Source organism: Jaculus jaculus, chromosome X (genome assembly GCF_020740685.1).
Source record: "Jaculus jaculus isolate mJacJac1 chromosome X, mJacJac1.mat.Y.cur, whole genome shotgun sequence".
Lineage (NCBI taxonomy): Eukaryota > Metazoa > Chordata > Mammalia > Rodentia > Dipodidae > Jaculus > Jaculus jaculus.
The window spans coordinates 100,922,204-100,949,896 of NC_059125.1; the positions used below are offsets into that span (position 1 = coordinate 100,922,204).

The 27,693-nt window shown below is 38.9% G+C and overlaps 2 protein-coding genes across 6 annotated transcripts in view; one reads left to right on the forward strand and one right to left on the reverse strand.

The window, feature by feature from the left end:
* Positions 1 to 20,966, reverse strand: part of Nup62cl (nucleoporin 62 C-terminal like) — a 93,741-nt gene extending 72,775 nt beyond the window's left edge. For all 3 annotated transcript variants that reach the window (XM_004658963.2, XM_045140909.1, XM_045140910.1), the window contains exon 1: positions 20,836 to 20,966. The gene's annotated coding sequence lies outside the window, so the exon portion shown is untranslated. The remainder of the gene's footprint in view (positions 1 to 20,835) is intronic.
* Positions 20,967 to 21,186: 220 nt separating this feature from the next.
* Positions 21,187 to 27,693, forward strand: part of Dnaaf6 (dynein axonemal assembly factor 6) — a 59,822-nt gene continuing 53,315 nt past the window's right edge. For 2 of the 3 annotated variants that reach the window (XM_045139819.1, XM_045139821.1), the window contains exon 1: positions 23,161 to 23,214. The gene's annotated coding sequence lies outside the window, so the exon portion shown is untranslated. Of the gene's footprint in view, positions 21,231 to 23,160; positions 23,215 to 27,693 lie in introns of those variants that run through there. The other variant, XM_045139820.1, reaches the window with a different exon arrangement.

The window sequence follows — 27,693 nt, forward strand, 5'->3', positions numbered from 1 at the left end:
TGGGTGGAAAAAAAAAAGAATACAGAAATAACGTATGAGCTAAAAGTTGTGGCCTTATGTGGGTACTGGGCATACTTTTAGGTGTTGTCCTGGTGTGAACTGACTGGAGCACTCATAACCCCACAGTAGTTACCAATACCCACTCAAGACCATCATGGTTCTCAGCATGTCAACATTTTTTAAAAAATGTTTATTTAAGAAAGAGAGTGAATGAGGCAGAGAGAGATAAAATGGGTGTTATAAGGCCTTTAACCACTACAAACTCCAGATGCATGCACCACTTTGTGCATCTGGCTTACATGTGGGTCCTGGGTAATCCAACCTTGGTCCTTTGGCTCTTAAGGAAAGCACCTTAACCACATCGCCATCTCTCCAGCCCCACATCAATATTTTTACATAGAGTATGGAGGAGGGCAAAAGTCATAGGCAACAAAGCAGAGGAAGGACTATATTGGAAGACAAAGGTCCTCAGGGGATGTGGAGCTAGGGAGAGGGGACAAAAGAAAAAGGATAAAAAGGACAGCAACATGATCAAATTATTACATGCCCATATATTAAAATTCTCAATTAAAAAGATAAAAATAACTGAGTCTTGAATATTCTGTTATAGCAGTACAAAATGGATTAAGAACTGCAATGTATTCATAAAATGGAATAGTATGCACCAGTAAAAGAGAAAAAGAGGTTGGAACTTAAGAGAGTAGGTAGTAGATGTGTTAGCAGAGGGGCAGAATACTGGGGATGGAAAGGTTAAAATGGGGCCAGAGAAGGAAATGGAGGAAAGGAGTTTGATGGAGGGTTAATCAAAACTTAAAACATTATGAAAAAGCAATTGAGAAACCCAGTTCTTTATTAAGTAAAATATAATTGGTAAATATAGAATCAATAAGAACAGAAAAATAAAAATAAAAGAGTCCAACTTATGGCAGAAGCTTTGTATAGGAGGGAAGAATGCTGCTTATCAAAGCCATAAGTTGTTATACGAATATTCCAGTGCCAGGGATGGGATACTTCCCAGTAAGTTGTAGGCCAGGGAGGCTCCTGAAGCCCACATCCAAACAATACAGGCTACTGGCCAAAGCCTTTGGATGCCCATCAAACTAGATAATAAGACCCTATTCCTGAAGACATAACCTGCATTGGTTGTAGGACACTGAAAACTCAAGCTGTGCTAGAAGCTTCTTCTTTCCTGGCTAGCTGGATAGTGTTGTGGAGGTTGCTAGGTGATAAAATTAACAGGCTTACACAGCTGTGTATCAACCCTGCATGCTACACAACATACCTGCTAGGTGAAAGGTACCTATTGGTGCAATACTGGCATGACTGTTATGGGGGTGTCCAACTGCTTTCTAATTGGATCTGAGATCCACTCTGTGAGAGAGAATCCATACCTAGTACTGGAAACCTAGTCAAAAGCCTATGGTTGGGAAGGTCATAGGTCCTAGATGAAAATCTACTAATGTGGTTTGAATAAATGGAAATATTTCCCCTATCAAATTGTTCAACAAATATTTATATTATATTTCTCCACATAGATTAGTGATGATAACATTTTTGGTAATAGAAACTTATTTTTGCAGATGACAGTGACTACTACAGAGACTCAAAACTCACCAAAGTGCTGAGAATCAGTGAAGGCTAAGGGCACAATACTAGATAGTGCAATTTTTTCATGTCCTCTGAGGCTCAGAGAGCATTTGTGGGATAGGGGATGGAAAGAATGTAAGAGCCAGAGGCAAAAGAGTAATACTTTAAGACTCTCTTTTAGACACAATATAGCTATTACTTTATGACCCCACAGTGGCTATTACTATCTCAACAAGACTTTCACAGTATGTATCTCATCAATATTTTGACATGTATGATGGAGGAGGGTGAAAAAGTTCATCAATATCCAAAAGTAGTGTAGTTGGAAAGAAGATAGGTGGGCAAGCATGCAACCAAAGAAGGTATTGGGGAGGTATTATGATCAAAGTATATTATACTCATGTATGAAAACTATCAAGAAAGTTTTAAAAAGATCTCTCTTTTGTATGTTCATCTCTCCTGAACCTCCAGATCCCTGCTCTGGGAAGATCTCTTGTCTCAGCTAGGCTGAGCTGAAAGAAGGGCTCTACCCCCAACAACGGCTCTCTACCCACTCCTGCCTTCCACATGGCATAAGCTCTCTGTACCTTCCTATCTTTTTCCTTCTCTTAATATAAAGTCTCCTTAAGTCTTAAAACAAGTTTTAAGAAGAAAATGTATACACAACAATCTGGGACTCTCCATATAATTGATTATTTAAAAAGCCATTGTTGGTGACCACTGGGGAGACTCAAAACTCATCAAAGTGCTGAGAAGAAGAGATATTGGAGAGTGCAGCACTAAATAAGACATCTCTATCACACCCTCCAAGGCTCAAGGACTACTTTGGGGAAAGGTAGCAGAAAGAAATGTAAGCACCACAGAAAGGGAGAAGTGCTTTATAAATCTGTCTTCCAGATACAAAGTGGCCATGGCATTCATGACCTCACAGTGGCTGGCTGATACTGCCTACACAAGATCTGTATAATAGGAGGGAAAAATAATGGTCTGAAAATGTGACAGGGACTAGTTAGCAAAAAGAAGGGATTCAGTGGAAGAGTGATAAAGTAGGGAGGACAAAGAAGGGTAGTGGGAAGGGATTATGATCATAGTTTATGTATTGGGGTTGTTGGTAAAAAGTTTAGAAAATGAAAAAAAAGATTATGTACTATAAAGTTCTGTGCATATGAATTTGTAAAATCATTAAATTAATTTATTTATGAAAGAGTATGGGCTCACCAGGGCCTCTTGCCACAGCAAATGTATTCCAGATACAGGTTCCACTTTGTGTATCTGGCTTTATGTAGGTACTGGGGAATTGAACCTGGACTGGCCCTGAGCATATGTTTCTTTGATATTTCTTAAAATCTAAATACATAACATTTTTGCATGTGTAGGTGTGCATGTGTGTATTTGTATATATGTGGGTACATGAATGTGAAAGCCAGATGTCCACACAGAATATCTTCCCTCAATTACTCTCTGTTATTTTGTGAGATGGGATTTCTCACCGAAACTGGAGCTTAGTTATTCAGCTAGACTAGCTAGCCAGTGGACCCCAGGGATTCCTTGTATCTACCTCATCAGCACTGGGATTACAGGCATGCACTGACAGGTCAAACTTTTACATAGATACTGAGGATCCAAACTCAAGTCCTCATTCTTGTACTGCAAGCACTGTACAAACTGAGCCATCTCCTTAGCCCCACATAACACTTTGGAAGTGACAGTTGTAGTAATATATATGCCAGATTAATGACTACTAGGCTAAAACAAGGATATGAGCAGGACAAAAGTGGATGCTGATATATAAAAGGGCAAAAATTAGGTAATAATCCATATAATTATACAGATATTTGTTATCTTTACTGTATCAATATTGTTATCATGATGATGATTAAACTATAGTTATACAAGAAGCTATAGTGGGAGAACTTGGGGAAAGGGTATGAGGAATCTCTGTATTATTTCTTCTAGCTATAAGAGAATATACAATTATGTCAAAATAAATTCAAACAAGATTAAGAGCAACACTGCAGGTGCTATTGATTAGTTTTAGATTTATACCATTACAACATTTTCCTTTTTTTTAATAAACACAGTTGTGATGTTTGAATGTGAAATAACCCTTTTAGGCTTTTATGTTTGAATATGTAATTCTCAGCTAGTGGCACTGCTCTAGAAGGCTGTGGAACCTTCAGGGGGTGGAGGCTTGCAGGAGGAATTGTTTCAATGCAGACAGGGCTTGAGGTGTTTCAGTCTGGTCCTCCTTGCTTGCTATTCTTTATCTCCTTCTTCTCTGCTGATGTGTCGATGTGGCACTGGTTTATTGTTCCTGCCATGCTTTTCCTGCCATGATGGCCTCTACCTTCTGAAACTGTAAGGAAAATTAAACCCTTCCTTCCTTAAGCTGCTTCTGGTCCAGCATTTTGACCTAGCAATAAGAAAATAAATGATACAATAGTCTTATATATACCAAGTTGGTTTGAATTCACTATGTAGCCAATGATGACCTTGAACTCATTCTCCTTCTACTTCTACTTACTGACTGCTGGGATTACAGACATGTACCACCATGCATGGTTTATAAAATTATTTAAAATATCTATATTGGAATTAAGTACAGACAAAAATTCTGAAACTAATTAGAGAAAAACAATTTATCTAATGTACAGTAGCTACCAGATTGATAGTAGGTGCTTCATTATCAAGAATAAATGTTAAAAGATAATAAAAAATCTTAAGGTGCTAAAGGAAAATTATTGTCAATTTGTAGTCATATGCAAAGCAAGATTAATAGATTGTGATATGCCTAAAAATCTGCTTTTTCAGACATTTATCATACCAATAACTGGGGGCTAACACCACAATGCACGACCCATTTTCATTAACAAGGAGGGTCTAATGGGAAGGGGTAGATCACAGATGAGCCTAAATAATGGTACCAAACTGCCTGTATTTACTGAAAAGAAAACTAATAAATTAAATTTAAAAAAAAAAGGTAATTTTAAGTAATCATCTTTTAAAAATATTCTGTCAAACACCTACCTGACAACTATAACTTTGGGGAGCCTGACATGCATTATGAGCTAAGATGTCTCACTCCCTACCATTCACTCACCATCCTGAACATTTTCACCTTTATGACAGTGTAATGATAAAATATAATATCAACTGTATTAACTGCGTGAATGGCCTCATCGTCGTGCACCCACCATCTTGCAAGGAGAACAAAATATGTGACTGACAGCTGCTGGGGGTGATAACTTCCCTGGTGGTTCTGCATATAGAGCACTGGGAACCAACCTTCTTGCCAGAGCACATCTCTGGCATGGTGCCTGCTGGCCGTTGAATGATCTACATGTGGTCCCAGTATCATCACAGATATGCACCATTATCGACGTGGTGCTGGAGTAGAGACTGGACTAGGTTATGAGGAGCTGCAAACCTTGGCCAAGTTGCAAAAAAGGAATAAAGAAAGAAAATTCTCAGAAAAAAAATTCTGTCAAAGCTAAGTGTTCCATTACTTTATGTACCACTAAGAAAGGAAGTGGGAAACAGATATCAAACTGTATATTCCTATCACTTAACTTCTTTATACTTTTAGAAATGCTATTTACTTAATTTTTAAAATTTTAATTAATTTTATTTACTTAATAAAGAGAGAGATAGAGTGAGAGAGAGAAAGAGAGAGCGCAACAGAGCCTCTAGCCACTGTAAAGGAACTCCAGATACATGTGCCACCCTGTGCATCTGGCTTATGTGGGTCCTGGGGAAATGAACTGGGGTCCTTTGGCTTCTCAGGCAAATGCCTTAACTGCTAAGCAATCTCTCCAGCACCCCTTTCCTTCATTTTATAAATATTTGGGCATTAAGTAAAATGTAGTTAAGCATGATGGTATATACCTGTCATCTCAGCTCTATGGAGGCTAGGTCAGAAGGATCACATGCCCAGTAAGGGAATATAAAAAAAGATCAGCCTTGATTACATAGTGATAGCCTATCTCAAATGAAAGAAAAGAAAGACAGAGAGGCAGGAAGGAAGAGAAATGAAGGGAAAGGAGACAAAAAGATCAATGAGCAAAGAAAACCAAAAAGTATAAGTATCTTGATTAAGATATGTCTAAACTTCACATTCATAATCCAATTTTCAACTTAAATTTCTTTTTATATATTCCCTTACTGGGCATGTGCCCTAAAAGTTCCACGCCTCAGCTCAGAGAGATTTGCTCACCCATCTCTACAGCTGCTCAATTCGTAATAGCCTAGCGCTGGAATCAACCCAGATGTCCATCATTGGACGAATGGATAAATAAAATGTGGTATATCTACATGATGGATTTCTACACAGCAGCAAGAAAAAATGACACAATGAAATTTGAAGAAAAATGGTCTAACCTGGAACAGATCATTCTCAGTGAACTCACCCAATCACAGAAATATAATCGCTGCATAGCCTCACTCATCTACAGCAACTAACCTGAATCTACCCAGGTTGCCAACATACCTACCAAGCATCTCAAGGACCAGACAATAGGGAGGTAAAGAGGGAGGACAGGGTAAGAGAGGGGGTGGGGGACACAAAATTGGACCCAAAAGGCAATGGTACCATCAAACTCTACATCCTTAAAGATAGGCCAAATTGTTAAACCTCCACCAGGCCCTTAGAGGGAACACCGGATTCACAAGGCCCTGGAGAGGGTACGACAAAAAATATTATCTCCTCCTGTTTCTGCTTTTCTCTTTCCCTCCCTCTCTCCCTCCCTCCCTCTCTCCCTCACCCCCTCTCTCTTTTATAACACTTATCCTTTTCTTCCTTCTCTTCTTGGCCGCTGAACTGTAACTCCTGGTACCAGCAGGTGGATATCATCCACAATGAGCTTTTGATCACAGAGACTTACAAGGTCTCCCAAAAGAAGACAGATTTATGTCAGAACACTTGATGACCCACCATAGTTTAGGGGGAAGACCCTACTGCTGAAGATACCATACACTGTTGGCATGCATCATGGAGTGACATTGCTGGAAGCTGGAAGAGAGTCAATCCCCAGACAGTGTGTCTAGTGCAGGAAGGTGCTACATGAGCGACTGGGGGATAATGACTACTATCTGTCCAAGCAACACATGGTCCAACATATTTAGCAGCAAACAACCTGACGTGATGCTCATACGAGTGTAAGAGTGACACATAGCCATGGTGGGAAACCAATTGCTCCCAATTTGGCTAACTGATCTACTCAGTGGAACGGAACCCATAGCTGGAGCTGGGAAACAAGTCAGACCATATCCAAAAATGAGCCGCTCTCCATTAAACTCTCTCTAAAAAACAATGGTTATCACATTTACTTGGTGCTAACTTTACTCTCCATTGGAGAATCTGCTTCTCTTTTACCAATAGATGCAGATCTTAAGGAAAGAACCATCCCATCATGCCTCAAAAGCACCCCAGCTGAAACAAAGAATAATTGGGGAAACATGCAATAATGCTGTTTTCCTGACCAACTGGGAACCAGCACAATGGTGAAGGAAATAGACATAAAGAACAATCAACCCCTACCAAACCAGATATCCAGAGACACAGATGCCAAAGATCTCAACATGGAAGCAGATCTAATATGAACCCAACATGGCTCAGGGAAATTTGCAGAAAAGGGGGCAGAAAAAATATCACAGCCACACGTTGGGTCATGAAATGCAGAGACATTTCCTCTTATGCCAAACTAAAAGCTAACCCCACAATGCATGACCCATAAACAACAACAAGCAGGGTCCCTTTGGAGGGGGAATGACAGGAGCAAGGCTAACAATGGTACCAACTTGACTGTATTCATAGACTACAAAAAAAAATTTTTTTAGTCTTATTCTGTGTTTGTGGGGGGGGGATGCATGTATGTAAGTGTGCATGTATGTGCTTGCACATGTGTGTGGAGACCAGAGAACAACATTGAGATGTCATCCTTCAGAACACTGACCACCATGTTTTTTGAATCATGATCTCTCTTTGGCTAGGAGCTTGCCAATTAGGCTAGGCTAGCTGGCTAGTGAGACTCAGGGATCTGTCTGTTTCCACCTCCTCAGTACTGGGATTACAATGGAGTGCCAACCACATCCAGAATTTTTCCATGGGTTCTAAGGACTGGACCCAGGTCTTCATGCAATCACTTTACCATCTGAGCTGTGTCTCCCCTTGATACCTTCTATATTGCCAACAGCACTGTTGAAGCTCCCTTTTATCCCTCCATCTTCCTTCTCTGTGTTGCATTTGGAACAGGGTCTTTCTATGTAGCCCAGATTGGATTCAAACTCACAATTTTCCTGCCTCTGTCACCTGAATAGTAAGATTACAAGTGTGGGCTACCACATCTAGCCAAAGGAACATTTTTTAAGCAACAAAAGGCATTTCTATTATGCTCTTAAGCCAATTTTGTGGAAGTATATACACTAATCCCTTTTTGTCAAAAATCAATCTGATTCACCATCTCTTCCACTGACCTCCATAACCACTAGTTTTTGGGAGTTAAAGGCAACCCCATTATCTTGGAGAATTTGAACCCAGCTGCCCATCACTTAAGTTTTGACCAGAGAAATTTTTATATAACCTGTGCACACAAGCATGATTATCACATCACAACTGCCACCTGATCACAGACACTCTTACATGTTAGATTCATTTCCATTCACAAATTTTAAAATAATAAGCAAGAGTGCGCCTTTCTTGGTGAACATGGCACAGCACAAGGGTGAAGGAGATGGACACACTGAACACTCAACTCCTACCAAAGCAGATATCCAGAGACACAGAGGCTCCCAAGACCTCATCACTGAAGCAGACCTAAAATGAACTCAACATGGCTGAGGAAAATTTGCAGAAGAGGGGGTGGAAAGAATGTTAGAGCCACACGTTGGGTCATGACACACAGAGACATTGCCTCCTACTCCTAACTGATAGCTAACCCCACAATGCACTACCCATATTCCTCAACAAGGAGGGTCCCTGTGGAGGGGGTAGGAGAAGGAGGAGGCTAACAATGGTACTAACTTGACTGTATACACTGAGTACAAACTAAATAAAATAAATAAAAAATATGTGAAATTATCAATGACAATATTAGAAACATAGAAAAACTTATTGTTCTCAATAACTTAGTTATTTTTTATTTATTTATATTTTATTATTTATTTGCAAGTAGAGAGAGAATTAATGAATGAATGAATATGAGTGTATAAGTGCCTCTTTCTGTTGCAAATGCACCACTTTGTGCATCTGGCTTTATGTAGGTACTGGCGAATCAAACCTAGGCCAGCAGACATTGCAATCAACTGCCTTTAACCACTGATCCATCTCCCCAGCCCAGAGCTTTTACAACTGTTAAGTAATTTTATTTACTTTTTGTGTTTTTTTTCTTTTCAACTCTCATTACCCTCTCTTATCTACCTTCCCATTCTAACTGAACACAATTATTATTTATTAATTAATTATTCCCAATTAATTCCCTTTCTATGTTCATGTATTACTTATGACTCACTTTGTTAAATGACAATTGTTTGCATGAGAAAGTATGGGGATGTTTTTACTGGAATATAGGAAACTTACCAGTAGTTATACCACTGAAGAACATGCTCCCCCTTCCCCTAGCAACCATTAACTGTGAATAACCAAGCTGAAAGGAGTGGGCTTTTGTGAACCCTATCCATGGCAAAATGTTGACAGAGTCCGTCCTGTGTAGGAAACCACAGCTATTGTGATAAGAGTGTAATGGCTATGCCATGTCCAGAAGACAGCACTCCTCCCCATCCTCCAGCTCTCAATATTCTATCCATTCCAAAATTTGGCAATGTTTCTGAGCCTTGGCGAGGGTGGTATCTATGTCCTCTTTAGGGACGAGCATACAATAGTCACTTATTCTCAGAAATTTCACTAGCTGTGTGTCTCTGCATTAACCTCTACCCACTGTAGAAAAAAAAAATCTGTCATTAAAGCTGATAGAAGCAGTAAGCTATGGGGGTAAATGTAAGTATTTAGAAGTCAGTTTGACAACCTGCTCATTTATCGAACCAAAAATACTAAGGGAGACTTATGACTTCCCTAACTGTCGGCTTTTAACAGGGTTTACAGTATCAGGAATGAATGAATTCCTGTCGAGCAGTCCTCAAAGCCAATCAGAAAGTGATTGGTTATCCCCATAACAGTCATATCACTATTTCACCCATGGACATATATTGCCTGGCAGGTCAGTTGTGAAACACACAGGGTCCACAGCTGCCTTGCACTTTCCATCACTATGAAAACCCAACAGGGAAGAAGCTTCCATCAGTTTCAGCTTGCTATCTCTATGTCATGCAAGTAAGCTCTGTGGTGTCTTCAGGAACTGACCCTCTATATTTGGTGAACAACAAAGAGCAATGACATTAACCTGTTTTAGGGGCCTCCTGATCCAACAACTCATTGTGAGGTACATTATCCCTATGGCTTTTGGGAACATCTTTATCCACCCATGTAGGATATCTTTATTCAAACTCTTTAATTATGTTTTAAATTTTCTGACAAAGTAGTGGATTTCCATATGGCTTTTTTAAAAATATTTTTTTTTAATTTTGTTTATTTTTATTTATTTATTTGAGAGCGACAGACGGAGAGAGAAAGTCAGAGAAAGAGAGAGAGAGAGAGAGAGAGAGAGAGAGAGAGAGAATGAGAGCCCCAGGGCCTCCAGCCACTGCAAACAAACTCCAGATGTGTGTGCCCCCTTGTGCATCTGGCTAACGTGGGTCCTGGGGAATGGAGCCTCGAACTGGGGTCCTTAGGCTTCGCAAGCAAGCGCTTAACTGCTAAGCCATCTCCCCAGCCCTCCATATGGCTTTTTGCTATGTCCTTACCTTTGGTAAGTCCCCTCCTCTACCCCATTCTCCTGCTCCTACTCCTGTTTAAACTTTAAACCTTCCCCAACTACTTTCATATAATGTGTCTAGTACTCTCCCTATATAAAAACAGAAGTCCTGTCTTTCCTTCTCTCCTCCTCATGGCTCCTTTCTAGCTTCCTCACTTCTACAGATGCTCAAACATACAAATTGAGAAATTTGAAGCTAGAATCAGCATATGAGAGAGAACATAGTGCTTCTTTGCCTGGGCCTCGGTTACCTCATTCAGTACACTGCAGATATTTCTTTTAATCTTTGAGACAAGGTCTCACTCTGTAGTTAAGGCTGTCTTGGGACTCATTTTGCAACCCAAAATGGCAGTTACCTCATGGAAATCCTCCTGCTTCAGCTTCTTGAATGCTAGGAGTGCAAGTGTAAGCTATCATACATGATTCTTACCGTATAAACTAAAAAGCATTTTCAGAGCCAGGCGTGGTGGCGCACGCCTTTAATCCCAGCACTCAGGAGGCAGAGGTAGGAGGATCGCTGTGAGTTCGTGGCCACCCTGAGACTACATAGTGAATTCCAGGTCAGCCTGAGCAAGAGTGAGGCCCTACCTCGAAAAACCAAAAAATAAAATAAAATAAAAATAAATAAATAAAAAGCATTTTCAAATTTACGTATTACCATAAGTATCAATGGTATATGTAAATAAAAAGCAAGTTTTCTTCTAACCATCAAAAGCAGGCCTTAAGGTTTACAGACCTTATATTCTTTTGCAAGTAACTTAAGAATCTTCCTTTTAAATATAGCAGTTATCTTTACATTATTGCTGATTTGGAAAATTGTTGCATAAAACCTTCCCAAAATGACTTTTTTGAAAATGAAAATTTTACTAAACCTTGGCAATTAATGATTCTTCCCATCTATCTAACTCAGATATCAAGGCTTTCATATCCTTAGCTTGCTTATTTTTTTAATTTATTTTAACTTGTTTCTGACAAATGTGTTTTAAGAAATTTTAATTATCTTTTTTTATTAGAGAGATACAGAGAGAGAGGATTGGCATGCCAGGGCCTCCAGTTACTACAATCGAACTCCAGATGTGTGAACCACTTTGTGAGCATGTGTGGCTTTGTGCATTCATCTACTTTGTGTGTCTGGCTTACGTGGGATCTGGCAAGTCAAACATGAGTGTTCAGGCTTCACAGGCAAGCACTTTAATCACTAAGCCATATCTCCAGCCCAAGAAATTTTAATTATCAGTTTCTCCTTTACATCTCTGTGGCTGGGGACCTATACTAGAGTTTGTGGTTGTGGTTGTCTTTTGGTAACATTTTTTCTTTCATCACTAAATTGCCTTAAATCATATTTTGTCTGTTATTAATGTTGCTTCACCATTTTTATTTTTTGGGTTTTTTTTTTTTTTTTGGTTTTTCGAGGTAGGGTCTCACTCTAGCACAGGCTGACCTAGAATTCACTATGGAGTCTCAGGGTGGCCTTGAACTCACGGTGATCCTCCTACCTCTGCCTCCCAGGTGCTGGGATTAAAGGCATGCGCCACCACGCCCGGCTGCTTCACCATTTTTATTTCAGTACACATTTATCTACTGTATCTTCTAACAACTCATTTTTTTCAGCTTTTTCAAAAGGGTGAATTTTGTAAACAAAAGCTGAAAAAATATAAATCCAATATGTTTGTTGTGATGATACAATTGGGCTCTTGCTCTCATTTTTGTGTTTTTTTATTTACTTTGATATGTGTATTTTTTGCATATTTGGATTAATTGAATTTTCTTTAATTTGCCCAAGTTTGGAATCCCTATATTCTAATTATTTTAATATATAGGAATACTTTTGAATCCTTTTAGTAGATATACTTAAATTCATGTCTTTCTAACAAGATAAGTCAGTCAGTATTTCCTAATCCTTTTCTTTTCTTTTTTCTTTTTCTTTTGCTAAACAGGATCTGGGCACAGTTTGATGTCTCTGTGCCTAACACCATTTTCTTTAAAATGGAAAATAGAGTAAAAACCAAAAACAAAAAAACAACAACCAGGGGCTGGGGATCTAGGATGCTTGCCTAGCATACACAGTGCACTGAGTTCAATCCCAGCACCAAAAACAAATTAAAAAAATACATAATTGGTCCATGCTCCTTATCTGCAGCTATTAGTAGGCATAATTGTCTGTCTTGTTACTTCTTTCATGCAACTGTAATCCTTTTCTTGATAAATTCCCATATCCACAAGGCCTAACATCTTAAATTAGTGAAACTGCAGCTTTGCATGTTGCAGCCAGTTCCATCTTTGGTAATTCAACACAAGCACGCATGTTCCAAGAAAAATACTGATGATAAACACCTTTTGCAGAACACCCACTGGGCTCAGAGGAATCACCAGAGCTCACTTGAAGGACTATTGGAAATAGGTAGATGTTCCCAGCTTGGTAGTCCAATCTAAATAGGGTGTTTTGAATTAACTGAATTACTGGAGAGGAATAAAATCATTCTGTGAGCGCTGATGCCTATCAAATTGTTCTAGTCTTTTGAATGCACAGGTGCCCCCGTTTTTCCACTTCCAAAATTCTGGCAATTTCACTGTGAGGAATGGAAATATTTTTTAAAATTAATTCACTAAGGACTCTCTGCATATATTACCTTATCTAATTCAATTTATTGTGAAGTGTTATGTGAAAGCTTTGCAAAATATAATGCTGGGTTATCTTGATGTTGTCAGGGAAAGATCAGCAAATCAAGGGCAATTATGAAAAACTCTTAGCTGGCCTAGAGATTGAATATAAATTGGATTTCAGTTACAATGCTTAAGAACTTATTGTATATCTGTCTTATTTATCAGCATGCAAGTAAGTTGCATTGTGTACTACCTTCTTTCATTTATTGATCCTTGGAGTATTTTTTGGTAGCAGGATCCTGATCTGGGACACATAAATGACAGTAAGACATTTATAAGGACAAACCAGTTTACCACTTAATTTCTTGACTCTCATATGCAATATAAAGAGAAAATGATAATGAGGAACATGTACTGAATCTGATCTTGCTTATCTTCAATGACAACAAAACACAGAGAGATTCTCATCATTGTTCTATAACTGAGGAAACTGAGGCACTAAGACACCACGTAACTTTCCCAAAGTGAAGCAACTAGTAAGTGAAGAAACTGGGTACCATATTTACATTAACACAACATTGGGAAGATAAATCTACTGTCTCTAAAAGAAGAAATAAGTCAACTGTAACCCTGGATACTTACTATAAGCCACTTTAGCAGAAGAGTGTAGAGACTTCTGTTTCCCATAGTATAAACATTGTCTTTAACATTATTTATTCCACATTTATTTAAGAATGACTCTCAAGAAGCAACTAGCACAGAAGCTCAGTCATTTAATTTATTAAAAATTGTTCCTAACTTCTTGGAAGAAGACAGATATTTCTTCCTCATAAGGAGCATTTCCTCTAAACTGCTTAGTTACTTCACCACCTTCAAGATACATGAATGGCCTTTACCATCTCAAGAACATCAAGACTAGAGATCTGGCCGCACAATTCACACAATTAGTGAAACATTAGTCCTGTTATAAAACCATTCCTGTACTTAGCAACTTTGGACAATATATATGGTTCTTTAACATATCATTTATTAGCGAGACAGAAAAGCAAATGAAAACAAATTTACTAAAGGTACCCATAAAGATATAAAACCCTCTAGAAAAATACTGGAGAATAAAAGAGATAAATCTAAGCCTCAAAGTACAGTAGGTACTTTGTTTCTAATATTTTTGAATGACAACTCTGGAAATAACAGTTGAATTACTAATGTTTTAGTCTAATGAGTCCCCAATGAAAGATGGATAGGAAGAGGTGAAAATTTCACAAACATTTTGAAGGAAACAGATAAGGCTCAAACTTATAATGGTGATCAATTTTCACTTATTTAGAGCTAGAAAAAGTAAAAACAAACAAACAAAAAAACCACAAATACAAAGACTTGAAAACCGGAAAACTACTGTGAGGGAGCAGTAGAAGGGGAAAGGGAGAAGAAGAGAGTATAATGTGAGTATGTGAATTTGAATAAGTACATCGATATTCATTAAGAAAACATCATACTGAAAACCAATATTGATTTTAAAAAGTCAACCATTATTTTGCATGCTGACTAAAACAATAATAAAATGCAAATAATAATTCAATATATTCTGCAAATATTAAAATTGTGAATCTGGGGTGTGGTTCAATGCTATGGTGCTTCCTAGCATGATGGGTTCCATCCCAAGTTCTATAAAAACAAAAGTATGATATTGCAGAAAACTGAATTGCTGTGAAGCAGGGCTCATTTCCAGTGAATGAAATTAGCAGTTACAATGCTTGAAAAGGAAAGACCAGGGTGGTAACCAAAGGAAAGAGTAACAGAAAAATTCACAAGGGAGACAATGTTGCAGGAGTTGAACCCAAGAGATGGTAAGAACGGAGGAAAGACCCAGAAAACCTACCCCAAGGGGTGGGGGGATCTAAGAAAGGGCAGAACATATTGAAGTAAAGACTTGGGAGTATGAAATGGTTGGAAGAATGGGGAAGAGAGTATAAAGTGCTTAAGAGATATAGTGAAGTAAACAAAGATTGAAAGGCATTGATGCAATTGAGGGCTCAAAATATAAGCCTACATCTAGAATTGGACCCAAAACATTGGAGAAGTCGAGAAACAATAAAAGGAGGGAGAGGAAGACTAGAAGGCGGGAGAAGTATAAGAGGAGACACAAAGGAGCCAATGAAAGAAGGGAAGAAGGAAGGAAGAGTGAGAAGGAGAGAGGGAAAGAAATACTATACTGGAGAAGTCTAAAGCATGGTATTTATAAAGGCATTTAACAAGTTTGTAAATAAGCAAAGTTGTCATTTAATGACCTCAAAAATGGGGCTCAGTGGTTTACGTCTCTTGGGTTCTATTCCCCAGTACACATATAAGCCATATACACAAAGTGGCACATGCGTCTAGAGATCATTTGCAGTACTAAGAAGCCCTTGTGTGCCCATATTCATATTCTCTCTCTCTCCCTCCACTCACAAATAAATAAATAAAAATAAAGATCTCAAACTGGGGAGATGGCTCAGCAACTAAAGACAGTTGCCTGTAAAGCCTGCCTACCCTGGTTCAATTCCCCAGTACTCATGAAAACCCAAATGAACAAAGTGATATATGTATGTATCTATGATCATTTGCAGTGGTAAGAGGCCCTGGCGTGCCTATTCATATTTGCATTCATTCCTCCCTCTCAACTCCCTCGCTCTCCCTCTCCCCTTCTCTTCCTCCTCTTACAAACGAATGAATAAATAAGTAATTAAAAAATAAAGATTTCACAAATGATCATCTTACAAGGACAAATATATATATTATATGTTTATATAATATATATATTAATAATATATACTATATCTAACTGAAAGTCAAAGAGCTTTTTTTTTGAGACAGTGTTTCATGTACCCAGGGTGGTTATGTAGCTGAAGGTAAATTTGAACTTGTGATCCTCCCAAATGTTGGCATTACAGCCATATGCCATCACGCATGGTTTTTTATGCAGTGCTGGGGATTGAACCCAGTCTTCATGAATTCTAGGTACATACTCATTCAACTGAGTGGAAAAAAAAAAAAGCAACCCTACAGATTGTTTTAAAAGACATAAATCTTGGGCTGGAGAGGTGGCTTAATGGTTAAGGTGCCTGCAAAGGCAAGACCCAGTTCAATTTCCCAGGACCCACATAAGCCAGATGCATAAGGATGACATGCGCCTGGAGTTCGTTTGAAGCAGCTGGAGGCCCTGGCATGCCCATTCTCTCTCTCTCTCTCATTTCTCTCTCTCTGAAATAAATAAATAAAAATAAAAATATTTTCATAAAAAAGACATAATGTTTTTAAGGTATCACTCACAAAAAACCACAACAAACTATATTCATTTTATTTTTTAAATACTGTTTATTTATTTGCAAGGAGAGAAAATGATAATGAGCATGCCAGGGCCTCTTCCACTGTAAACAAACTCCAGACACATGCACCCTTTTGTGCATCTGGTTTTAACGTGGGTACTGGTGAATTGAGCCCAGGCAAACAGGCTTTGCAAGCAAACGCCTTTAACTGCTGAACCATCTCTCTAGCCCTTAAGCATATTCTTGATGCTTGTTTGTAATTTTGATTTTTGCTTTAGTAAAACATTTATAACATAAAATGTACTATTTTACCAACTTCTCAGTGTAGGTTTGCAGACATTTAATACATTCATATGCTTTTAACGGCTACCACTATCGGTTTTCAAATTTTTTTCATTATCCCACACAGAAACTCTATATTATTTGAATACTAACTCCTCATTCTCCTGTTTATTATCTGTTTCTACGAATTTCCCTATTCTAGGTACTTCATGTAAATGGAACCATAAAATACCTGTATGATTGATTCCTGTTTCTATACCTAAAACAAACTAAATGTCCAACAATGCTAGGGGACTAGAGACCTTAAAACATGGTATAGTCATGTGAAGGAATAGTCTAGAGTAATAGAAATAACTACATTGAAAAATATTCAAAATTATATTTACTATAAATAGTCATAGACCACTAAATACAGTATATAATTTATATAAAAAATTTAAAGATACAAACATGTATTGCAAATCATTTATAGCCACATTTGAGTACACTTGTGAACATATGTCAGAAAAAACATACGTCATCTTCAGAAGAACAATTACCTATAGGATGAGAAACAAATGAAACTAGAAAGGTGTACAAAGAAGGCACTATTATGCTTCTGTTCATAATAATTAAAAAAAAAGGGAATGGGGCCTCAGGGGCATAACTCAGTGGCAGAACATGTGCCCAGCATGTGTGAGGTCTTAAAATCGATCTCTATTGCCTCAAAAATAATCAGCATCTGAGGCTGAGGAGATGATGTAGTGGATAGAAGGCTTGCTGTGCAGATGTGAGGCTCAGAGTTTGGATTTCTAGCATCGCTATAAAGACAGGTGGGTGTGGTGGCCTCCCTGTATTCCCAGAATTTCACAGGCAAAGACAGGGGATCCCTGGGACAAGCTGGCTAGCTAAACTAGCTGAATCCATGATCTCTGGGTTCAAGAGAGGGCCTGTGTCAGTAAAGAAGGCAAAGAGCCATCCAGGAAGATGAAAATAGACATTTTTAGTCTCTGACCTTCACAGGTATACTCGCACACATGTACCCATATACATACAAACCCACAACATACATACATAAAATGAAATGAATCAGCATCTGAAGAAAATGTAGCAAAATGTTAACAATTTTTAAATCTTTGGTGGACACATGGCTTCATGAAGATTTATGTCTCTGGATTTTTCTGATTCAAGCATTTCATCATTTCAAAATAGGGGCTACTCTAATATTCTAGAATTTAAAATGATAGAAAATAGGACAGCATGTGTGTTCTGAAGAGGCAGATTGCTATAAGATCAATTAAGGCTTTTATTCTTCTAGTCAACTTAATTGGTTGCTTTATCAAAAAATTAAATTAAAAATTAATACCCATTCATATAATCTTTGGGAAAAGATATTCATAAAAAAGCTAATCAGTACGAGTGTCATTATGGCACTTGAATCTGCTTGAGCCTGCTATGCTTCATATATTTTTTAAGTAAATCATTTTGAAAATGTCTATTTAGTTAAAAAATACATTCAACCTAACTCTTATATACAAAGGATATTATAGTAGATCACTGCTTCTCAAGCATATGGAAACTGGATGGCCAAATCCAAACATACAGAGGAGGCAAAAACTCCTAGTCCATAGTTCTGGCCTTCCCAATAGGCTTTTTGGTAAGCTTGGTGAAATGGAAGACTTCCATTGTATAATGATTTTAAGTAATCAAGATCTTACACTATTATTTTACAACATGGGAAAACTAGAAACAAATTTTCTGTTGCTGGTTTAGTGATGCTAAATAAATTATAGCCAACTCTATGGAACATTAGGTTATATTAGTAAGACAGAATATAAAGAGTTTCAAACATGGAAAAAAATTCCAGAACAGTAGTAAGCAAAAAAATAATACTAATTACCACGACCAAACATCTATAAACAAGAATCACAGTCATGTAAAAATCTGAGGGTGTATGGGTAATGATCAGAGGGATAAAACCATAATATTAAAGAATGTTTTTTTAATTTCTTGCAATGCTGCTTTAAGAAATTATTTGATCACTATATAGAAGGATTAGTTAAATGAATTCCCTTCCCATAGCTATAAACCCATAGAAACTTTGGGCAGTATTTGTTTTATCCTTTCCATATTTCAAGTTTCATTACTAAAATCACACTAGCAATCAAATTTAGTTACATCTGCTCTGGGCTAGGCAAATCAGAGAAGCTTTCCTTATTTCATCTTCCTCTAGATCTCATCTACTATTAAAGCAAAATGGACAAGAATATTACACTTAATCAAGTGAACTCAATTTTCTGAAATTCATTTACAGACAGCATGACCCTTGGCAAGTTGCTGAACTTCTCAAATCCTTATGTTTCACAACCTCCAAGTTTCTGTATTTATGACATAGAAGATTCATCTCAGATCCTGAGCCCATTCCCTATCTCCTCAGCCCTTTAGGAACAATGCTTAGAGCTGGATTTTGCCTTTTAGGGTCAGGAAAAATCTTGAAGAGGTAATTATATCCCTAAAAATAAATATTTATTCCCCAAAAATAAAATGAATGTTTTGTACACCTTGCACAAAACGAAGTGCTGGCTATATGTGACATAGCTATTACATACTTTCCTGGGTCCCACTGCTATCCCACTGAACCAATTTCTGGAGTGTTCCAGAGAAAACTGTGTTTTACATGAATTTCCTAAGTGCATATAAATGTTTGAAAATCAAAATTCTAAGGCCAGTGTTTTTCAAAGTTTAAATGACAGTTCCTTAGTGAGTTATGATATATAGATAGATAGATAGATAGATAGATAGATAGATAGATAGATAGATAGATAGATAGATAGATAGGTAGGTAGATAGATATAGATATAGATATATATCTATAGATGTATATATATAGATATATATATCAAAAAGTGTCAGAGTACACTACATGTTGTACTGTTTTGCAAACAAAGTTGTCATTTATATTTCATCTATGTGTGTTCTAGAAAACACAACAAAAACCTTGTTTTCTCATTTTTTAATGACACTGTTTCTCTACATAGCTCATGGTGGCCTTGAACTCTTGAACCTCCTGCTTCAGCTTGAAGAGTGCTAGGATTATAGGCATACTATCATGCCCCAAGATCTTAAAATTTATTTCTCACTGTAACCCATGGCCAAAAGATCTGCAAAACACCATCTGAGCATTAAACTTAAAATTAATGCACAACGAGGCAAAATAAAAACAGAAAAGCAAACCAAAAAAAGAGATATCTTTATATATATATATATATCTAGAAATATCTATGGAATTAACAAAATGCAAGACACTTAAACCGTGATCATCCACAAAGCGTAAGGGGAATTATGGTATTACTAATTTGGCCCCCAAGGCCAAAAACTTTGCTCCCATGTTTTTGTTTGCTGAGGATAATAACAAATAGAATGAAAAAAAAATTCTTAAACTTCATTATCACCTCTCCTTTGCCATATGGGATGAAGCCGAGAAAAACATACAAGACAAGGGAAACAGTTTAGTGAGTTCGTTGGCCAACAAAAGCATTCATTATAATCATCGTCTCTGCCTGCAAAACACACACACACACACACACACACACACACACACACACACACACACACAAATGCATCCAAATAATTATTACGCCATTCCTCCTTCCTTTCGCCTTTGTTTAAAACCAAACCACGCAATTTGTGGGAAAATAGGGTTACAACTTTATTACAATGTGGAGACACCCAAATTCCCCAGCATTGGCAAGGGGGCGGCGCACCTCTCCTTTGGGATCCTGAGCTGGGCAAAGCTGGGCACCCAGAAAGGAGACTTTCCGGGGACTTGGGAGCCAACGCACCACAGGAGCATCTAAGCAGCTGACCAAAGGCTCCTTGGAGGGCTTCTGGCCAGGCAGGCTTGTCCAGAGAATACGAAGTGCACCATCTCCATTCACACACATGCACACGCACACACATCCACTCGCTAGCGCACGCGGAGCTCGGGCAGAGGCACAACACGTGTTTCTGTCACGGGAGGAGGGCGTGGGGAGCGAGCGCAAAACCGTAGCAAAATCTTCTCAACCCTTGGCCCACTGACCCCTTCCGTGCTCACCGTGCCATATCTGTGGAGCTTAGCTTTCTCAGATCTGAAATTCACTGATTTATTTTATTTTTAAAAAAGAGGAAAACAAAGCCTGCCAAAGATCGGGACAAATAAAAACCGAACTCACCTTAGCAGCAGCTCACCAGCGGGTCTGCAAAGTAAGTGCGCAGGCCACCGGGACTGCGTAGCTGGGCAGGGGGCGGACCCGACCCTGACCTACTCCAGCACTGTAGAAGCGAACTCCTAGATGGAGAGACGCTAACCCAGACTGAGGCTTAACTGGGGTCGACCTACTTAACTAGAAAGGGCAGCCATAGACCCTGAACGGGACGCCATTGGATTGGTTGATGCTGGTATTGTTTCAAAGGAGACTGTCCTATGATTGGCTAGAAGAGTCAAGCGGGAACCCAGAGGTGGGGGCTTAAGGGAGGCTAACAAAGTTGTTACCCAGGCAACAGAGAGACGCACAGCGATCCGCAGTCTATTTTCGGAGCCTAGCCAGCGATACGAGCACTGACCAAGGTGAGGAAACATGAATCTTGGGAAGGGAAAAAACGGGGTCCTCAAAGGCTGTGACTTATCAGAAAAACTGAGAAGTTTAGACACTCATGACTCGGAAAGATAACCCCCAGAGGCATTAGTTACACAAAGTAGGCGAACGTTCTCCAAGTCCCCACTCTTGTAGACACTAGAAGCAGGATGGTGCTTTAAGAAAATCTCAGTCTCTGGGGATGTGAAATAGGAGACAGTCATAGAATACAAGAGGTGGGTTCTGACCCGACGACAGTCAGAAAGGAAAAATGAGCTTCTGGGGCTGGGGAATTGGCTTAGTGGTTAAAGCGTTTGCCTGTGAAGCCCCAGGACCCTGGTTCGATTCCTCAGGACCCATGTAAGCCAGACGAACAAGGAGACACACGCATCTGGAGTTCGTTTGCAGTAGCTGGAGGCCCTGGCGTGCCCATTCTCTCCCTCCCTCTCTCTCTCCCCCTTCCTCCTTCCCTCCCTCCCTCCGTCTTCTTCTCTCTCAAATAAATGAATAAAATGTTCAAAAAATGAGCATCTAAATATCTCCTGATTCTCTTTCCTCAAGTCTCACACTTAATGTGTTCTCCTTCCCCATTTTAAAAAGAATTAATTTGAGAGGGTAAACAGCTTAATGGTAGGTAGGTCTGGGTTTTCCCAGTTGAAGCAGCTACTGGACCTTCTGTTTTATGTGTACAGGCAGAATTTATCCTTGGTTGGATATATTTGAGAGGTATAACAGTTTTCAGACTGAAAAAGATGGCTTTAGCCATTATGAAGGGACAATGTCCTATGGGAAAATTCAGTGGCCTGAAAGTTCTGACAGAGATTTGCTACATTCCTCCTGAAGTGAGGAACAGTCATCTCTGTACTTATTGGACAAGAGATACATAGTGCACAAAGTTTACTTGTTTGAACAAAACCTGCTTCTCGCCAAGGGCTGACTAGAACAAAAACTATTCTGCCATTTGACTATTCTTTTCATAACGTGTGGGACTGGGACAAAAATTAAAGCTGAGTAAGGGGGAGGAATTGAGTTTGACCAGAAGTAGGGGTGTCTCCTGTGAATTTCCTGTTATGATAGAGATTCAGAACATAAAGTATGGAAGTAGGGGGAAAGTGACCTATTGCCCTGCAAAGAAAACTTCAAAGTAATAAAAGAAACTTTACCACTTCAATCTTTTTTTAGATAGAAATGGAATATGAGACTGAGAAAGACAAGAGCAAAATGATCACAAAAGCTATTGTTTGCCTGAAATGTACTATACAATACCCTGCCCCACTCTCACACACACATTTTGAGACAGAGTTTCACCATATTAAATAGGCTTTCTAAAAGTTATAGTTGTCTTGCCTAAGCCTCCCAAGTACTAGGATTACAGTCATGTATTTACAGCTCTTTGTGCCTCAGAATATGCTGAGTAGAAAACGAGATGGTTAATTTCTATTGCCAACTTGACAGCACGAAGAATCAAGTAAGAGACATACATGTTGGGCAGTTTGTAAGGGCATTTCCAGGTATGATTGATGGAAGGAGGAAGTTCTTCCTCCAGAGTGGACAGCTCTTCTGATTGTGGGTTATATATAAAGAAGCTCCTAGAGAGCACAGGTCTTCTGCCTGGCTGACCTTGCTACATGCTGGTCCAGTGATCTATCCTGTTGCTCATTGTTAGTGGACATTGAAACCCAGCTTCATCAGCCTGCCAATGTGGACTGAAGAACAGTATCCCTCCAGGAATCCCTCAGGCCTTCAGGGCTAGCTTGGGACTACTGAGGTATCCAGCTTTGTTGAGTTAGAAGCTATTGGATTCTCAGATTCTCTAGCCTTCTGACAGCTATTGTTGCACTGCCCAGTTTGTATCCTGTAAACTAATCTAATACATTCCCTTCATAATATATAATCATTCTATCATTTCTGTTCCTCTAGAGAACCCTGACTAACATAGATTTGTGGTACCAGGAGAAGTTCTAGAGAAACAGAATTGTAAGTATGAATTTCTGATGAGTCTGGTGTTATCTGGAACTGACACTCCAACTCTAACACTACTAAAGACTATCTGACAGTAAAGGGAGCACTGATAATCCATGGTGTAAATTATTTAAAGAACTCTGTGAGATAGCTGTATTTGATCAATCAGATTCAATACTTTTGAGAAGAGAATTTTGTGATTCTATATATAAAATTTTTGAATATTTGTGGAAAAGTGAGAAATATAATGATGCTGGCCAGTTGTTTCTAGCATCTCTGATAAAATAACAAGGGAAAATTATATGCAAAGGGATGATATATTCCAGCTCCAGGTGTTCATGAAGGATCTAAAGTTCTCTTAAATTTGCCCTGAGACTCTTCTTCCCAGCAGCCATAGGACTCAAGTTGCAGAAAACCGAACCCAAGCCTTCATCATAGGATTGGCTGAATGTTAATGTAAGTTAAAAAATGTCTGCAGTTAAAGTTAAGGTACTAATTGCCAAAGAGATGGAATTATGTAAATTTCGGATAGAGATGTATGGGAAGACTCAATGAAGCTGAAGGCATTGAATTCTCAGATTCTGAAGGGTTTATTCTGCCTGAAAAAGTAGCTTCCCAATGTTAGCAACAGGTATATCCCCATTCCTACTCCCTGGAGTATTTCTCCCCCTGTCTTTGCCTGGGGTAGTTAATCCTGCATTGTCTATATAAACAGCAATGACCTTCACTGAAAGACACAATGGTGTTACTCTTCAGTGTCCACCCATCTTTACCTGTATTAGGGAAATTGCAATGTTGGAGTTGATTTGCCATGTAAAGCCTATCCTGCAAATAGAAAGATCCAGAAGACAGGTCTTTTACTAAGATCATAAGAAAAATATTTGTGAGAGGAGCACCAACATGATTGAAGAGGTTTGTCATTACTCTTCTCTGTAATGCTGACCTTACAGTGAGAGTCATGATTGCTGAAGTATATGATTTATATGCAACCAGTCTAATGATCCTTGAGCAACAAGTCCAAATAGCAGCACTGAATCACCAAAGGCAAGGTCAACAGACTTATCACGATGGACCACATAGGCAAAGCAATGTTCATAACGGTGAGACTTGTATAGACCTTTGACTCTGGCTGGCTAATCATGGTGTTCCCAGAAGTGAAATAGATAGAAAGTTTACTAAGACTTTATTCTTTATAAGCAGGAAAGTTCCAGAGCAATTTAATGAAAGCACTTTATAGCAAAAAAATAGCAGCAAAAATTCATGGCCCATAACCGATTTAACTTGAACCAGTTTATGGACCTAGAACCTCTTGAATGGAGAGGAGGCAAGGTCTACTTGAGAAAGGATTCTAGAATTCTGAAAAGTTTTAATATTAATCTTTCTCCTCCCCTCTCTAAAGTGACCTGTGGCCTTTTACTATTGTAACCATACATTGGGGGAAAGAAATGATCACATCATTTGAAGTCTCCTAGACATTGGCTTTGAATTAATATTGATTCTGGGAGACGCCAAACAGCATCATGACCCTTCAGTTAAAATAGGAGCTTATGGAGGCCAAGTGGTCATTGGAGTTTAGCTAAAGTCTTATTTATGGGAGGTCTAGTAGGTGAGTCCCAAAACTCATTTTGTGGTTATTTTCCCAGTTCCAGAATGCATAATTGGGATACATATGCTTGAAAGTTTGCAGAATAGCTATATTGGTTCCCTAGCCTATGGAATAAAGGCAATTATTATTGGAAAGGCTAAATGGAAGCCATTAGAATTGCCTCTACCAGAGTAAATAATAAGGACCCCAAAACAACATTGAATACTTAGAAGGATTACAGGGGCCTGGAGAGATGGCTTAGCGCCTAAATGCTTGCCTATGAAGCCTAAGGACCCCGGTTCGAGGCTTCATTCCCCAGGGCCCACATTAGCCAGATGCACGAGGGGCCGCATGTGTCTGGAGTTCATTTGCAGTGGCTGGAGGCCCTGGCGTGCCCATTCTTTCTCTCTCCCTCTTTCTTTCTCTGTCGCTCTGCCTCTTTCTCTCTCTGTCTGTTGCTCACAAATAAATAAAAATTTATGAAAAGAAGGATTACAGGGATGAGAGCAATCATAAAGGATTTGAGAGGTGCAAAAGTGGTGGTTCCCATCACAGCTCCCTGTAACTCTCCTATTTGACCTGTTCAGAAACTAGATTATGGAAAGTGAGAGATAGAGAGTGAGAGTTGATTAGCAGAAACTTAATCAAGTACTGTCTGTAATTTTAGCTGCTGTACCAGATGTTTTTTCTTAACTTGAGCAAATTAACATACCTCCTGAAACCTGGCATTCAGCTATTGATCTTGCAAATATTTCTAATCTGTTTATAAAGATAACCAGAAGAAATTTGCTTTCAGCTAGCAAGGCAAGCAGCATATACTTACTATTTTACCTCAGGGTTATGTTAATTCTCAGCTCTGGGTCATAACTTCATTCAGAGGGCTCTTGATCACCTGTCCCTTCCACAAGGTATCACGTTGGTCCATTATATTATTGATATTATGCTTATTTGAGCAAAGTAAGCAACTATTCTGGAATTGTTGGTATAGTATATGCATATCAGGGGATGATAAATAAAGCCAAGGTCCTTCTACCTCAACAAAATTTCTAGGAGTCTAGTAATATGGAACATGCAGAAATATTCCTTCTAAGATGAAGAATAAGTTGTTGTTGTAACTGGTCCATCCTACCACTAATAAAGAAGTACATTGCCTAGTAGGCCTATTTGTATTTTGATGGCAGTACATTCCTCACCTGTATGTGTTACTCCAGCCCATATACCAAGGGACTCAGAAAGTTGATAGCTTTCAATGGGGCCAAGAACAGGAGAAGGCTCTTCAACAGGTCCAGACTACTATGCAGGCTGATCTGTCACTTGAGACACATGAGCCATCAGACTTAATAGAGATCATCAGACCATATAGAGATGCTGTGTTCAGCCTTTGGAACACCCCCATAGGTGACTCACAAAAGAGGACCTTAGGAATTTGGAGCAGGGGCCCACTGTCATCTGTAAATAATTGTTCTTCCTTTGAGAGATAGCTGATAGCCTGTTACTAGGTATTAGTGGGAAATGGATGCTTGACAGTGGACTACCAACTTTCCATAAGAACTGAGCTGTTATCATTAACTGGGTGTTAGCTGACCCAGAAAGCCATAAAATTGGTTGTTCATAGCAGCAGTTCATCATAAAGTGGAAATTGCACTGTTTCCCTTATAGCCAGGATTCACAGGCCCCAGAATCAAAGGATGGAAATAGGAATGATATCACTCACTATTAACCCTGGTGACCCTCTAACCAAATTTTTGCTTCCTGTTCCCACAACTTGTGTTCTGCTGGCCTGGAAGGTTTGGTTCCAAGGGAAAGTGCTTCTTCATAGACACAAAAAAATATACCATTAAACTGGAAGCTATGACTTTCCCATGGCCACTTTGGGCTACTGATGCCCTTGAGACAACAGTCTAAGAAAGCTACTCAGTGGTAATTGGGTTGACTGAACAAATCTATTTGGGAGCAGTTGGACTGGTCCCCCACATTTGAGGAAAGGTATGAGTATGTCTGGAGTTCTGTGAGAAGTCATTTAGGGCACAGTATTACCATGCCCTGTGATTACGATCAATGGAAAACTACAACAACCCAATCAGGGTAGGGTGATGAATATCCAAGACTCTTCAGGAATGAAGGTATGGGTCATCCAGCCAGGTAAAGAACTAAGATTTGTTGACGTGTTTGCTGACAGTAAAGGAAATATAGTTTGGCTAGTAAAAGATAGGTACAAATTCTGGCTAAGGCTGCATTACTAGTCACAGAATAAGATCGGAAATTGCCAAAAGTGCTTCTGTTCTATTTTGTTAAGTGCTTGTGCATATGTACACAAATATTGAAACAATAATTGTGTTTTCCTATTTCTTTACCATGTAATATAATATTGATTAAGATATTAATAGCTAAGTTTTGTTGCATCTATATTATCATTTAAATTGTAGGATACTAGAAACTAAGCATTCCTCATGGGAATTTGCCACATACTTTGGGGAATGTTTTCTGTTTTACATAGGATAGTTATAACATGTTAGTCAGAATTCTGACCTTGTTATTGTTTTCATTTGGAAATTAAACATGACAAAAGGAAATGTTGTTTGATGTCAAATTAAGAAGGGGTAGACTTGTGATGGTTAAGAGTTGTCATCTAGGTCAGATAGTAATGAAGTAATAGATGCCTCTTGGATGGATCTGAGTACATCTCCAGGAAGAACTGATGGAAGGGGGAAGACCTTCCCCCAGGGTGGGTGGCCCTTCCAGTGGTGGGCTATATATAAAGAAACTCAAAGAGAGCACAGGGACTTTTGTGACCTGGCTGTCTTTGCTCCTCACTGGTGTGTGAATTTATCTCTCTGGTTGCTGCTATCCTTTTGGGACATTGGAACCCAGTTTAATCAGCCTTTCAATGTGAACTGAAGGACCAGTGG